The sequence below is a fragment of the Drosophila melanogaster genome, chromosome X (assembly GCF_000001215.4).
Source record: "Drosophila melanogaster chromosome X".
Classification (NCBI taxonomy): Eukaryota; Metazoa; Arthropoda; class Insecta; order Diptera; family Drosophilidae; genus Drosophila; species Drosophila melanogaster.
Genome location: NC_004354.4, coordinates 4,838,012 through 4,851,075, shown reverse-complemented (window position 1 = coordinate 4,851,075; position 13,064 = coordinate 4,838,012). Strand labels below are relative to the sequence as shown.

Below are 13,064 nucleotides of genomic sequence, written 5' to 3'. Positions count from 1 at the left end.
AAAGCATGTGTCATGTACTTGTGTGGGTGGCTTTTCCTTCTTTTTTTAGCCACTTCTACACAATGTAATGATGAAGTTTCCCGGCCCGCAGCTTTTCTTTGGCACTTCCTTGCCGCTTATTTATATTGACATGTGCAGGAAGATTTCTTCTAGTATCGCCCAAAAACGGAAAATGTATGCCCTTTTGCACAGCCGCCTGTCTCTTTCACATTTTGTACACCCGTCTCTTTCTACATCTCGTTGTGTCTGTGCCGTTTGTCAAAAGGCATCAAAACTGTTGACATAACAATGATTATACGCCTCATTAGTTACATTTCATTGTATGGAAATGGCAAAGGACTTGCGATAATAAGCTGAAACAAGACCAGGCAAAGGGGATGCAGAAGTACCAGAACGTGTCAACATTCAAATCAGCCCAGAAGTATGCCCTATTTTGCAACATGCGGAAGTGAATCAGACAGGAAAAATGCATCTCCTGGGTGGGTGGGTTGTAGAATACCTATAAATAGGATAAGTGGGTACCGTTCTACTTGTCTGTGTCGTTGAAAATGTCTTAGGGAAATCGGGTCATTTATCATAGTGAGCATAAGAACTCATCATTAAATGTCTTCGCGGAAGAGTGACACAAATGTGTGGAAAAACATATTGTATAAATTCTCGATTTAGTTTAGCAAATTTACGTTCTGTGCATATTTTTGTAAAGCTAATGACCTGTTTATCGAAAGATAAGAAAGAGTGGAAATTTATGAAAAATCTGGCTGTTGTTTTTCCGCACCTTATATTTGCATTTGCTTGTTATTATTTTAAAAGCAATTTGCCTGCCATCTGATATGGACTTGATTTGTTGCTCGGATCGCTAAGGTTATTGACAAAAGGGGGCGTGGCAGGCAGGCAATTTTCTGCGCTTGAATTCATTTAATAATGTGCGACACACATAAAAAGCAGTTGCCGAAATGATTGTGGTGGGTGGTAATGGGGTGGTGGGCTGGCAAACGGAGGCTGACACAAAGGCAAAGACAAAAGAAGGCTCTAAGTGAAGGTGTGCTTGTGAAACGTGAGTGTGTGTGTGTGTGCGTATATCTCTGTATATATGCGTGTCTGTGTGTCTGTGTGTGTTGCCATTGAAACATATTATGCTCGTAAAAATTGAATTTTAGTGGCGTATACATTGTTTGTAAGTGAGTGTGCGTGGGTGTGCGGGTTGTGTGTGTGTGTGTGTATTTTGGGCGTACAGTCGCACACTTTATTGTTGTCTCCGACAGTGTGTGTGTGTGTGTGTGTATGTGTGCGTGTGTAAAATTTAATAATAACGACCCTCTTAAACCAACAGACCTTCACCGTCTTCAGTGAACCTGCTCTATCCACCCATATCTTTCTTCCTCTCTCATTTCGTTTTCTTCATTGACACGGTGAAAAATTAACTAGTTACTTAACAATATTATGTGAAAAAAAAACCTAAAAACTAGTTAAATAAGAGCAGGCAACTATACCGATGGCGCGAGAACACTAAAATATATACATTTTGTAACATCATGCACGCGACTGAAAGTTTTTCTTTTTCGAGCTGAAACTTTACACACATTTTTCTCTCTGTAGCCAGGCATGTGTGTTAGTGCTTCTCCACTTTTACAGCGTTCTTCCTCGCTTTTGCGTTGACATTTAATGTAATAATTTTTACGATGATGCTCGACGGCATTAAAACGAGATTAAACACAAACAAACGAGAGACATAGTGGTTGCAATAAGGGGCCAAAAGCTGGGCGGTTCGTCGGCCCTGGGGGCGTGGCAATATTCCGTTTGATACACTTCACAATAAAAAAAAGAAAAACAGCAAAAAGATTAAGAGGAAGCGGCAAAGAAAATGATGCATGGCCCCCTTGTTGTTTGAGCCCCCATAAAAGATGATGTAGCACATAATTACACACACACACACACACATACGCTCAAGGGCCAGGACACTCACCCACACATGGCCATCTATTTACATGTGCGTGTGTAAGTAGGTAATACCCATTGAGATGATCTGCGGATAAGTTGCTCTTGCTGCTTGAGATTCATTGAGTGGGGAATTATCCGTGCCTCGTTAAGTGATCAAGTGTTAGCGAATAAAATGCCCAAGTGTATGTATATATATAAGCATCTATAAATATCCGCCAATTGTTCGTATTTTTATTGTGCAGAATGCCTTTTGGGACCCTTGCTTGGATTGGTAAGTTAATGTGCCGTACTTATTTCCATTTGATTGCTGTCATATCGACAGAGAGCGATTGTTCAACTATTGTTGAGTTGTTGACTTGAGTTTCCGCTGCTATTACTACTTTTGGAATAAGTGAATGGGGTACCTGTTGTGTAAACACTTCATTGGTAGACCAACAATTTGAGGTGAAAGGGTTTAAGTACTCGAAATAATTGCCAAACTATTGGGAGATGGGATTTATGGTTGTTGTTGAGTTGGAGGGCCGTTCTTACACCTCGAGTTAATAAATTGATTTAATTTTCAAAGGCATTGGAGTTAAATAATAACTTAATTTGAATTCGAACAAGTAATGTCAAGTTTTAGCCTGGCTTATTTCGTTGATATACAAAACTTATTTCTTATTTCCCTTTGTCTTCGTTAAGCACTAAATCCCACTTTAAAAGTTTTTCATTTAATTATAAAGCTCACAAGTAGTACGTACGTACGTATGTATTTGTGTGGTAATTCGATTTGGGTCTGGGCGTCTCTACCAGACTTCAACGATTTTAATGCAATTCGGTAACCACAAAACCAGCGACCTTTCTCAAGGGCCCTTATGCAATCGGTCGGGCTTAGAGTATCGCATATCGCATATCGCATTTCCATTGCCATTTTCATTTTCATTTTCATTTCCATCGCCTAGCCGGGCTGGTCCCCTGCCCATTTATCAATTACATCTTCATGAGAGATAATTCCATCCGCAAAAGTTGCTCTTCCACTCGAGTTCATCTCAAAGGAGGCAATTCCCAGGCAATTCTTGAGGCTAAATCATTTTCAAGGAGCCGTGCTGGGATATCGAATATCCGCTCGCTTTTTATTCCTATTTTTTGTTAATTCAATTCCATTCTTTTCTATTCACGGCCCAATTTGTGTTTCCGTTAATGGTATTTTTTTTCTTCTATTTTCTATGCATGTAATGCTAAAAAGTTTCGCCTTTCCATATTTGTTTTTCACTATGTAGTTTAGCGGCCAAAGTTAACCGAATAAACTTATTTGTGTCACTGTGTGTGCGTAATTTGCTTGACTTGCTCCGCTTATTGTTGTTACGAGTAGTTTATTTATTCTTCAGCGGCAGACAATGCGATGTCTCTCGGTTTTGTCTGTTCCTGAAGCGCTGTTTCATGCATGACTGGCCAGGAAAGACCCACCACCCAGAAAAGGGAAAACCCAGTGAATCCGGGGCAAAAAGCCCGTCCGCGCCCATTCCACAATCGGAATGAAAATGAAACTGAGGAATTGACTTGGAAATGTGCCTCGCGTTATTCGTTTCGCGGACCTGAAAGGGCTGTAAAAAGGGATAAAATCATAAGCCCAAATTTATCGCACTCGACAGTCGAGGCAAATTGTGTGTGCCTATATCTTGGCAGGCCATGTCTCATGGCTGTGCGTTCTGTGCCCTGTGCCCTGTGCAATGGATCAAGTTTATTTATAAGACGATGCTCTCCATGGGCCTTGGCTTACGCTTCGGCTTCACTTGGCCGAAACATGAAAGCAAACAATATTACGCATACGCAGCGTCGACATGATGAAGTGTTATTTAAATATAAATATATTATCTATCGATAAACAGAGCACCAAAGAGCGGCAGACCCAACGGAACAAAATGGGATGAACAGCATTTTTTGCCGCATTGAATTCTCAAATTTGATGGCCATTACTCTGTGTGCTTTTTTTTTTTATGGCCATGTGGATATATGGCTAATAAAGTGATTGTGCTCGGCGTGGGCCCTATGGTCTCAGTTCGTTTCAGATGTAGCTGATTGAATTATGCGGGTTTTTTTGCACAACAAAGGACTAGAAGTATTTTTCAATTGTTGCGAAAACGTTGCGGTATTCCGGTTAATTTTGTAGAAAATTGTTGGGGGACTCTTGGCTATGTAAATTTCATTGTTAAAGGATTGCACACTTCTGAATGAAGTTGTGTGGCCCTCAGGTATTTCTCATTTGTCTGAAAAGCTCTGTAACATTTTCGTGTTATCCTTGAGCCTTAAATTTTCACTGATTCCCCTGCAAATACGAGTATGTGGCAGTGAAGTTGGCAGTGAATATTTATAATTTAACATTGCCTAAGGAAATTTAATTATCTGGAAGCTAAAACCCAATTAAAAGCGAAGAGTATATTCCTCGATCATGGTATTAGTGTAATTAAATGCACTAGCTCAACAAATAATTGCCAAACCGTTGCAGTGAAATCGTATTTAAGTATGCATTCGCATTGTTGCTTAATTACTTAGGGCAGTTGAAATAATACGGATTGAAATTGAAAGTTAAACCGTAGGCTGAATGAATAATGCATTGAGAGCGTTTCCGAAAGCCTTAACATCCATCCAGTACCCTTTGTTCACGAATTATGCGAATTAAATCGGTCCGGTTATTTAGCTTATTAAATTTACAATTCCTTTTCGGGATCTCAGTGCATCTGGTAGTAATTGCGAAAATTCAGTGCAATTGTCCGGCGTGTTCGCATTGTTGTGCAAGCTGTTGTGCGGAGAGCTTCTGCCAGCATATGCAAATGTCCTGACGAAATTCAATTATTGATCCGGCGAAATTGTGAGAGGTGAGAGGAAAAAGCCTTCTTGTTTTCGGCTTTTCGGCCAGCAAACATCTGCAGACGAGACTTGTTTTTGCGAACAGTGTGCCGCTTTTTGCGGATCTTGTTTGTCTCTAGGATTTTTTGCTTTGTGCTTTTGCATTTTTCTTGCCATCCCAGATTCTGTGCATTTGGAAAAGGAACGCCAGCAATGAGAAGCTTGCTAAGAAAATATTTTGAAATGGAAAGTTTTAGCTCATACGTTGGTGGAGTCCTTTTCGTCGTGTGTGGCCGGAGATATGAGAAAATGAAAACATCTTTGCCTGTGCGAGGGCTGTTTGCTTAGTTTTTTCCCTCCACTCCCCCCAATGTTTTCTTTTTGTTACCCTCCTCCCACTCCCTTTGCCCACTTTTTGTGCTATGATAAGAATCTGGAAACTTTCACGGGACAACGTGTCGTATGCGCAGTGTCCTGGCCAAAGTTTTAACGATCTATGGATTTTCGAGGCAGACCAAAAGTCTTAACCAATTCAATATTGAACCAAGTTACTTGCAAATTAGTATTTTGCGCAACAAAATTTGAATGTGTTTCACTTGGAAAAGGGCACCTATATTTAAATTAACCTATTGACAAAAAAAAAGAAACATCTTTTACCGGGAAATTGAATGTCAATTTGTGGGACCACATAGAATATTCAGTTGTGATAGGAAATACGATTCTTATTATATCTTTTTTTAAGCCAACCAAAAATGAATTTGCATACAAATGTTGCGATAGTTGTAACACTTTGATTACATGTAGATTTCCACTGATTATTATTTTTTCATTCAGTCCTCTTGTTCTGCATATATATTTTACTATATATATGTATACTTTTTTTTTGGGCATATGGATTTTATGGCTTGGCTTCGTTTCGCTTTTCGTGTTCGTTGAAATGCAAATTAAAATATTTATGCAAATGCGTAAGGCGGGCAAATACAATAAATTTATGCCAACAAACGAGGGACCAGAAGACCGAAAACAGACAACAAATGAAGCAAAAATAAAGTAGAAAATAGGCACAGCCTATTGTCTTAAAAAAAAAAACGTAGGAAAAACTGAGAAAGACACGTATAAGAAAAACAATTACCTGTTGTCGTGGGTTTTTTTTTTTTTGGTCATAAATGTTTACGTCTGTCAGAATTATTTTGGGCCTGTGAGCAATTGTATATATTTTCACAGGCGAGTGTAAAACTTACGATTGAAATCGAAATATGCTAGGATATTTGGGTTGGGATTAGTATAGCTTAAATGGTAAATCCGGTAGGAACTTCTCTCCACTGATTAGGCCAAAAGCACCTGCCTCTTCTGACTTTGTTCGCACTACGCATACGCCTCGTTAGCCGTGGCACTTCAGAGCATTTACCAATTAGCCACCCATTCGCCCTTTCGCCCTCTATTCTGCATTAACAATAGCTGCAGACTCGACACCTTTTAACACCTGAAAGAATTTAATTAATGCAGGTCGTCCTCGCTAAAGCAACCAGAGATGCTGCTTAGCAAAAGGAAGTCCTTCGTCCTCGCCCATGCAAATTAAAAACGTTGAAATGAGTAAGCAACTAAGCCAAAAAAAAAAAAAAAAATTAATCGCAATAATGGAATATAACGTAAAACAGCAGCTGAATTTAAAATTTGTATTTCTAAAGTCCGAGAACTTGGAATTTAATCGCCTAAAAGTATACCTAAAGTTGAAAACTAATGGCCAAATAACGAAACCAAAATCATAAAAATGCGTTGAAATTAGCAAAGTCTAAATTAAATTGAAATAAATGAGAGCTTGGCCAACTTTCGCCCCGCCTACCGGGAAATCCGCTCAGAAACATTGCGGATTTTATGAACGGGTGTGAGAACGCGAAGGTGTCTCAGAAATCCTGCAGGATCCGCTTAGCAGCAATTATCTTCATTACGCGACGAGCGCACAAAAGTATGCAAGAGGGCCAAACAAGCTGAAGCCAAAGCAAAGTCCTGACAATTAGGAGCTTTCTCTTTGGATACAAAATAAGGAGCAGTGGAAGAAGTAAAAAAAAAAAATAAAATAAAGAAAACACCTTTAACCTTTTGCCTCGCATATAAATACGCTGTTGATGGATGTGTTTTGAGTGGCGCTCGAAACGGTGGGGATTCGGGGTCAAACGGCATGGGAACGCGAACGGCAACGGGAGTGGCTTCCTGTTTTTCGGGCTTCTTTTGACTCGAGTTGTCGCCACCGTTCCTCTGTTGTTGTTATCCAGGTGGTGGAAAATCGCGGCGGGCAGGTAGGCTGCTGGGCTGGTGGGCTGGTGGGCTTGGGGGCAGGTGGGGGGAACGGTGTCTAAACGATTTATAAAAGCCAAGGCAGCCAAGGAATGAAGCGGGGTTGAATGGCACAAAAAGTGTTGCAAGCAATTTGCGCAATGGTAGCGAGCGCTGCCTTTGCCTCTGACTTTGGCAAATCCCCCGCCAGTAACCTTTCACCCCGGGCACACGAAAGCAGGTGAGCCAACTCACCCAACACCCCCCTTTTAACCTCTCTTAACCCATGCGTGGGCCAAAAACTTGCTGCCATTTTGCACGTAACTGACATCAGCGCGCTTATAAATCAACTTGCAAATGTCTCTCTGTGTGTTGGCTTTTTTTGTGCCCAACTTTTTTTTCTTTTTTTTTCAGGGGCCACCATTTTTGAGTTCATGATTTTTGGCACACAGACAGAGCAACTCATATGATTAGATTAATGCGTTGTCTAATGGCCTTGGATCCCCCAAACCCCGCATATTCCCCGTCACCCATCCAACATCCCTTTCACACACACATTGTGCGTGCCATCTTGTGGGTTAGGCAAATCGTAATATCATTTTTATAAACATCTTGTTAACCCAGGGCCATACATTTTGGCGAAGAAAGGAAGGGCAGCACATAAATCCACGGCCGGAAAATATGATTTGCGGGTCAAGGGGCTGGCAAAGGAGTGATTACCTGGGCTGGAAAAGGGATGTATGGCTTGCAGTCAGACTCGAAAGTTAATGGAAACAATAAACTATGGGTTCTACATATACGCAAATTGCTATATCTCCTGACCATAATCATTTCAAAATAATAAGCTTTTAGTTTCGATAAAAGTTAATAATTTAGTTTACACACTGTTGGCACTTTAAAATTGATTACGCTGCTTGATATTGACAGCAAAGTTTTAAAAAATTTGCAAAACATGGTTAACTTTTTAATGAAATTTTGATGTTTCTGTTTCGTGCGGATATGAAAGTGTTTAAAATATAATATATTTATATTTTGAGACTAGTGAAGCAATCATGTTTGCTCTCATGCGTGTGGAAAAATGAGATTATGAAACTGAATACATATTTTGTACGTGTTTTTATTGTTTTGAATTAGGTGTATGCTTGAATGCTTGAACTTCGAGCATGGGACTTTTTCTTGAAACTAGATCTGGTGTGTAAATTGAAATAATCTGCGGTGATGGAGGGACTCTGAAACTTGTGTAATCCTCTTGGGATGGAATGCGAGTAACTCATCACGCCCTTGCGATAATCGGTTGGCAGTGTTGCACAATGATGAACAGCCAGCCGGCGGATAAGCGCAGTGTCTGTCAAAATGTTGCCCAAATTGGTTGACTTTTGACATTTGACCTGGACACGTAACGCACCACGCCCCCCGCCCATCCGCCAACCACCTACCGCCCCCAGCGAGTGTCACTTTCTGTAGTTGTAGTTGGGCAGAACGTGTGATTTATGATGCTTTCGTTGGCACTGTGTTGGTAAATTACTTTCCCCCACACACGCACACGCAAAGTGTGCGAATATTTTTGCCATTTTTTTTTGTTTATGCTTTTTTGGTGGAGTATTTCCTCCCCCCCCCACAGTGAAGGAATTTCAATCGCCGGCCAAACTTTAAGCGGTTTTCGCATTTAAACAATATGGCAAGGAGTTGGCCATAAAGAGCCCATCTTTTTTGCATTCTTCCTTGGAAAACCGACGCGTTGACCTTTAAGGCCGTCTTGTGCCACATTTCCTTATAATATATACACATTTGCTCGCTCGACGCTGTGCGTGGGTCATTTAAATGCTACATTATGTTGAATATTCAATTTAATGTGCCTTATAAATCATGTAGGTCCTTGTCCTGTCGTGGCCCCTGCTTTGTCACACTTTCCGGCGAAGGGGGATAAGAGAGAATAGGGATAGTTTTCACTGGCTGATGGAGTCACTTATTTTCCACAATTCCATATTTATGAAGCCCTGATTTACAACTGCTTATCGCTGGGGTCTGGTGCCGGAATTGATTAGCCTCCATCCCCCGGAAAATGAACTGTCATCGTTTGGGTTGCCTAGATAAGGGTCCTGAGCCTCGACCCACACTTCTTCTCCGTGCCGAATTTATCATCAGAAGAGCAAACGCATTGACAGTTTGCAAATAGGTTTTGGTCAACATTTTGGATAAGTGTTATCCAATATTTACTTTGAATTTATTCGAAATCGTCTATCTTATATACGTTTATAATAATAACTATGTTTGGAACAACTGTATTAACTTACTAACCAAACATAGTTAGTTAATTGTTATTCGTTAGGAAAAAAAAAAAAAAAAATATCAATGCAAATATATACTCATTCATAATCATAAAACAAGGCGACAACGTTCGTCGCCCCTCTCGGCGCTTCTCAAAGAGTCTAGCTAATATCGTGGATTAAGTGGGTAGATGCGGATAAATTGGGAGAAAACACACTTGTATTGGTCTTTTTCGGTTCTCGGTGTTTATCAGCCGCTAAGAAAATAGTCCCCAATCTCAGGCAAACACAGGAAAAAGCCACGAAAACAAACAATTTGTGTTTACTAACCGTTCTCGGAGCACTTTGGCCCTCAGCTTATTTTGGGTGATTGGGTTTTCTGGCTTCGCCTCGTTCGCTCGCTGATTATCTCAGTTTTATCTGATTCTTACTTTTCGGTTTTTCACACTTGTGTGGACAAATTTTTCATTTCATGCGCATTTGTTGCATTCACTTGTTATTCGATTCGATTTTCATCACCATCATTATCACTCTCTGTGTGTGTGTGCGTGGTCTGGTGCCGGCAAAACAAAACAAAAACAAAAAAAAAAAAAAAACAATTTATTGAAAATAATGGAAAATCGCGCACAGAGATCAGCGAACTTTTCCAGTGTTAATTTATTTTTCTTTCGTACGAAACACGATGCACAAACAATTATCGTCACGCGATCACAGGACACCTTAAGGACCTGAGGTCTCTGGTTTCTGGGTTTCTGGTCTTAAACAACACGTCGCGAATTGTCGTGGTCGTGGTCCTTCGTCCTTCGGCTGGCTGAGCGGCTCAGTTGGCTCAGCCAAATCGGTTGGCTTCTGTTTGTGTCCTGGGGGTTAATTCACCAGCCGGCTGACAACAAACAGCAGCAGAGTTCAACGTGAGACTGAATGCCGTACGGAAAAGCCTCGTGCGATGCCCTCGTCGCCTCGGAAAATCCTCGTCGTCGTGGTGAGTTTTCCCCAACGGTTTTTCCCCGCACTAAAGAGCGACCGCCGGGCGAACGACCTTGGCTCGCTCTTCGCCAGCTGTTGATTTTTCTCTTTCGGCTACCCAAAATCGCTTATGGCCATCGTAGCGGCCCTAATTGCCAAGAATGGTGGTGGAATGGTACTATGCTAGTGGTACTGACAATACTGACAATCTGGTTTTTCAACAATGCCCTAGTATTGCGCGTCGGGAAAATATTAAAAACATATTAATAACTTGATTTAAAGTAAGAATATGCTTAAGGTGGGACTGTCCTAGATGCTTGAGATACTCGCTCAGACACAACCGTCACACACACATAATACCACCTAGATCCCAATGATTAATTGTTGTGCTAGAGTATCTGAAATAATTACATTTCATTCTTTAATGGGGGAGTCCATCTGAGCGGAAAATGCCATCCAGACGAGGATAAGTTTTCGTAACGATTTAATGGGAACCTAAGTGAATTCCAGGCATCCGGCAATTTAGATGTGTCGTAGATACTTTCGTATCCGAATTACGTATCTGTTGCATCGGGGCCGAAGTTGAGACAAGAAATTATGCTAATTGGACAACACAAGTTTTGACAAGCTACAACTGACACTTTAACTTTAACACCCATGCCCCGAAAAACCCAATTCGCCACCCATCATCGGCCCGCTTAACCCATGGCAAACCGGTCAGAGTCGAAAGGAATGGTAGCGGGACGAAGGTGGTGAAGTGGGTAAGTCATGTGTTATACATCACTTGATTAGGCATTAAATAAATTCTCTGACAAGTTTACACTCAATTACATGAGTTGGCTCCCCCCGGGCTGCGAAATGGAAACTTCACAGCTCCAAATTACTGAGCTGAGCGAATTTAATTGCATGTGAGCGACATTTCGCAGGGAATCCGTTCGTTTAGGGATCATTGAGGGTCAGCTTGGGGAGTGGAGACCATATAAGATCCTTCGCATGTTGACATTGCTATATATTTTCTATGTACTTCCAAAACACTTATAAAAGGTGCTTAAAAGTGAATACCATAGGAGTTATTTGAAGTTCAATAAACTATTAATTCATTTCATTTTCATTAACTATTTCACGTACCCAATTAGTTGAGAAAAAACCAAAACAAAGCGTTCAAGTTATGTGAGTTCTTGTGTTGACTGAAATTTTTCTCCATTTTTCCATATTTCTTTCTTTTTTTCAGCCGGTTGGGCCATCTGTCGATTCACTTTGCCTATCCGGCTAGCTTTTATTTGGCCTTCTGTACACTGTACACTTCTACCATTGCAATTCCTTCGCTTGAAGCTTCTTGGCTTGCAGGCTTAATTGAGAAAGAGATTTGATTAATTTGCATGCCATAAACAATTTGCAATTTGTTTATGCTCTCAAAGTCGGGGCAGCCGTAATTAAAGCAAAGCCCTGCCAAGCTAAGCAACTTTTCCAGCGATTTTCCATTTTCCTGGCTGGCTTGAATGCGTGGGGCGGTTGGACGGGGGTAGTGTGAAAAGAAATGTCACCGAGGCAAGGTAAGCAGATTAAGGCCTTCTTTGACTTGGCAATGCAATTCAAGTCTTTTGCACCGGCATGCAAATGATGATGGCTCAGCTTGGCTGAGCTGCAGAATGCAGCCGAGGAGAAAGCGGGAAGAAAGCCGGTTGGAAAACGGGTGAAAATCGTAGGAAAATCGGGGGAAAATCGAGGAAAACGTGATGAGTCCGGGCATAGAGGCGAGGTAAACCGGTGGAATGCTGAATGTGTTTGCAAATATTTACTCAATGTATTCATGTGCAAACAATTACGCGTTCATTTGTGCGACTTTCGAGTGGCGAACAACAATGACGATGTAGATGAAGATGACGCTGCAGACGGCTGATGGTGACAATGACAGTCAAAATGAGGGACTCCTCGCTGCACCACCCCCACGCAGTCCACAACCGAACCCAACCACTCATACAAAACCACCCATCCAGGCAACCATCCTCTTTGTTTCGTTTTGCCTACTCACATATGCATAATATCCTTGACCTGTTTGCCTTGCTTGCGCTTTTGTGCGTGTCCTCCGCTGTGAAGGATTCATTCACTCGGCTGAAGTGCTGCGGAAAATGCGGAAAAAGGGAATGGGAAGAGCGGAAGGGCTGGCGGAAAACTCCTTTCGGCCATTTGATATGCAAAACTAATCTATGCTGCTAATGGCTTGCATAAAAATATTGGTATTGGTAACACACACACACACACATATTCTCTATTCTCTTTTCCGAAAAAAAAGGAAAACTGAGGAAAAATGGGGAAATCGCGTAAATCAGTTTTTCAAACTTTATCGCCTTGCCACGCATTTCAATATATAGTTAACTTTCTATAATTTATTGAAAAATATGGTATTATATATTGTATAATGTTGGATCTTAGAAAGATCTACTTGACATTCCCTCACAAGGTCCCAGTCTTTATTTTGGACAATTTCAAGGATCTGCTCGAATGGCTATCCAAGGACCTACGGTTAGGAATCAAAATCGGACTCATCTTTGCTCGTTTTGTGTGAATTTAACGCTCTGTTGTTGTGCGTTTGACCGAAACAATGACAGAATCCCCACTTATTTTGCCCCCTCCCCCCCCCACACACTTTCGCAGCATATCTCCCAACTTTCCCAGCCCATCATCCATAAGGTTTCCATCTGTCTTGCCCAAAAGTGTCTGGTTTTCGTTTACTTGCATATCGAATTTCCCCGAGCTTTCTTCCATTTCCTTTAATCGTCTGTCCAAGTGTCA

At 41.2% G+C, this 13,064-nt stretch overlaps 1 protein-coding gene across 3 annotated transcripts in view; it reads right to left on the bottom strand.

Annotated features, from left to right (window-relative positions):
• Positions 1 to 10,243, bottom strand: part of CG42594 (uncharacterized protein) — a 65,743-nt gene extending 55,500 nt beyond the window's left edge. For all 3 annotated transcript variants that reach the window (NM_001297940.1, NM_001169196.3, NM_001169197.3), the window contains exon 1: positions 9,636 to 10,243. The gene's annotated coding sequence lies outside the window, so the exon portion shown is untranslated. The remainder of the gene's footprint in view (positions 1 to 9,635) is intronic.
• Between the last annotated feature and the right edge of the window lie 2,821 nt (positions 10,244 to 13,064).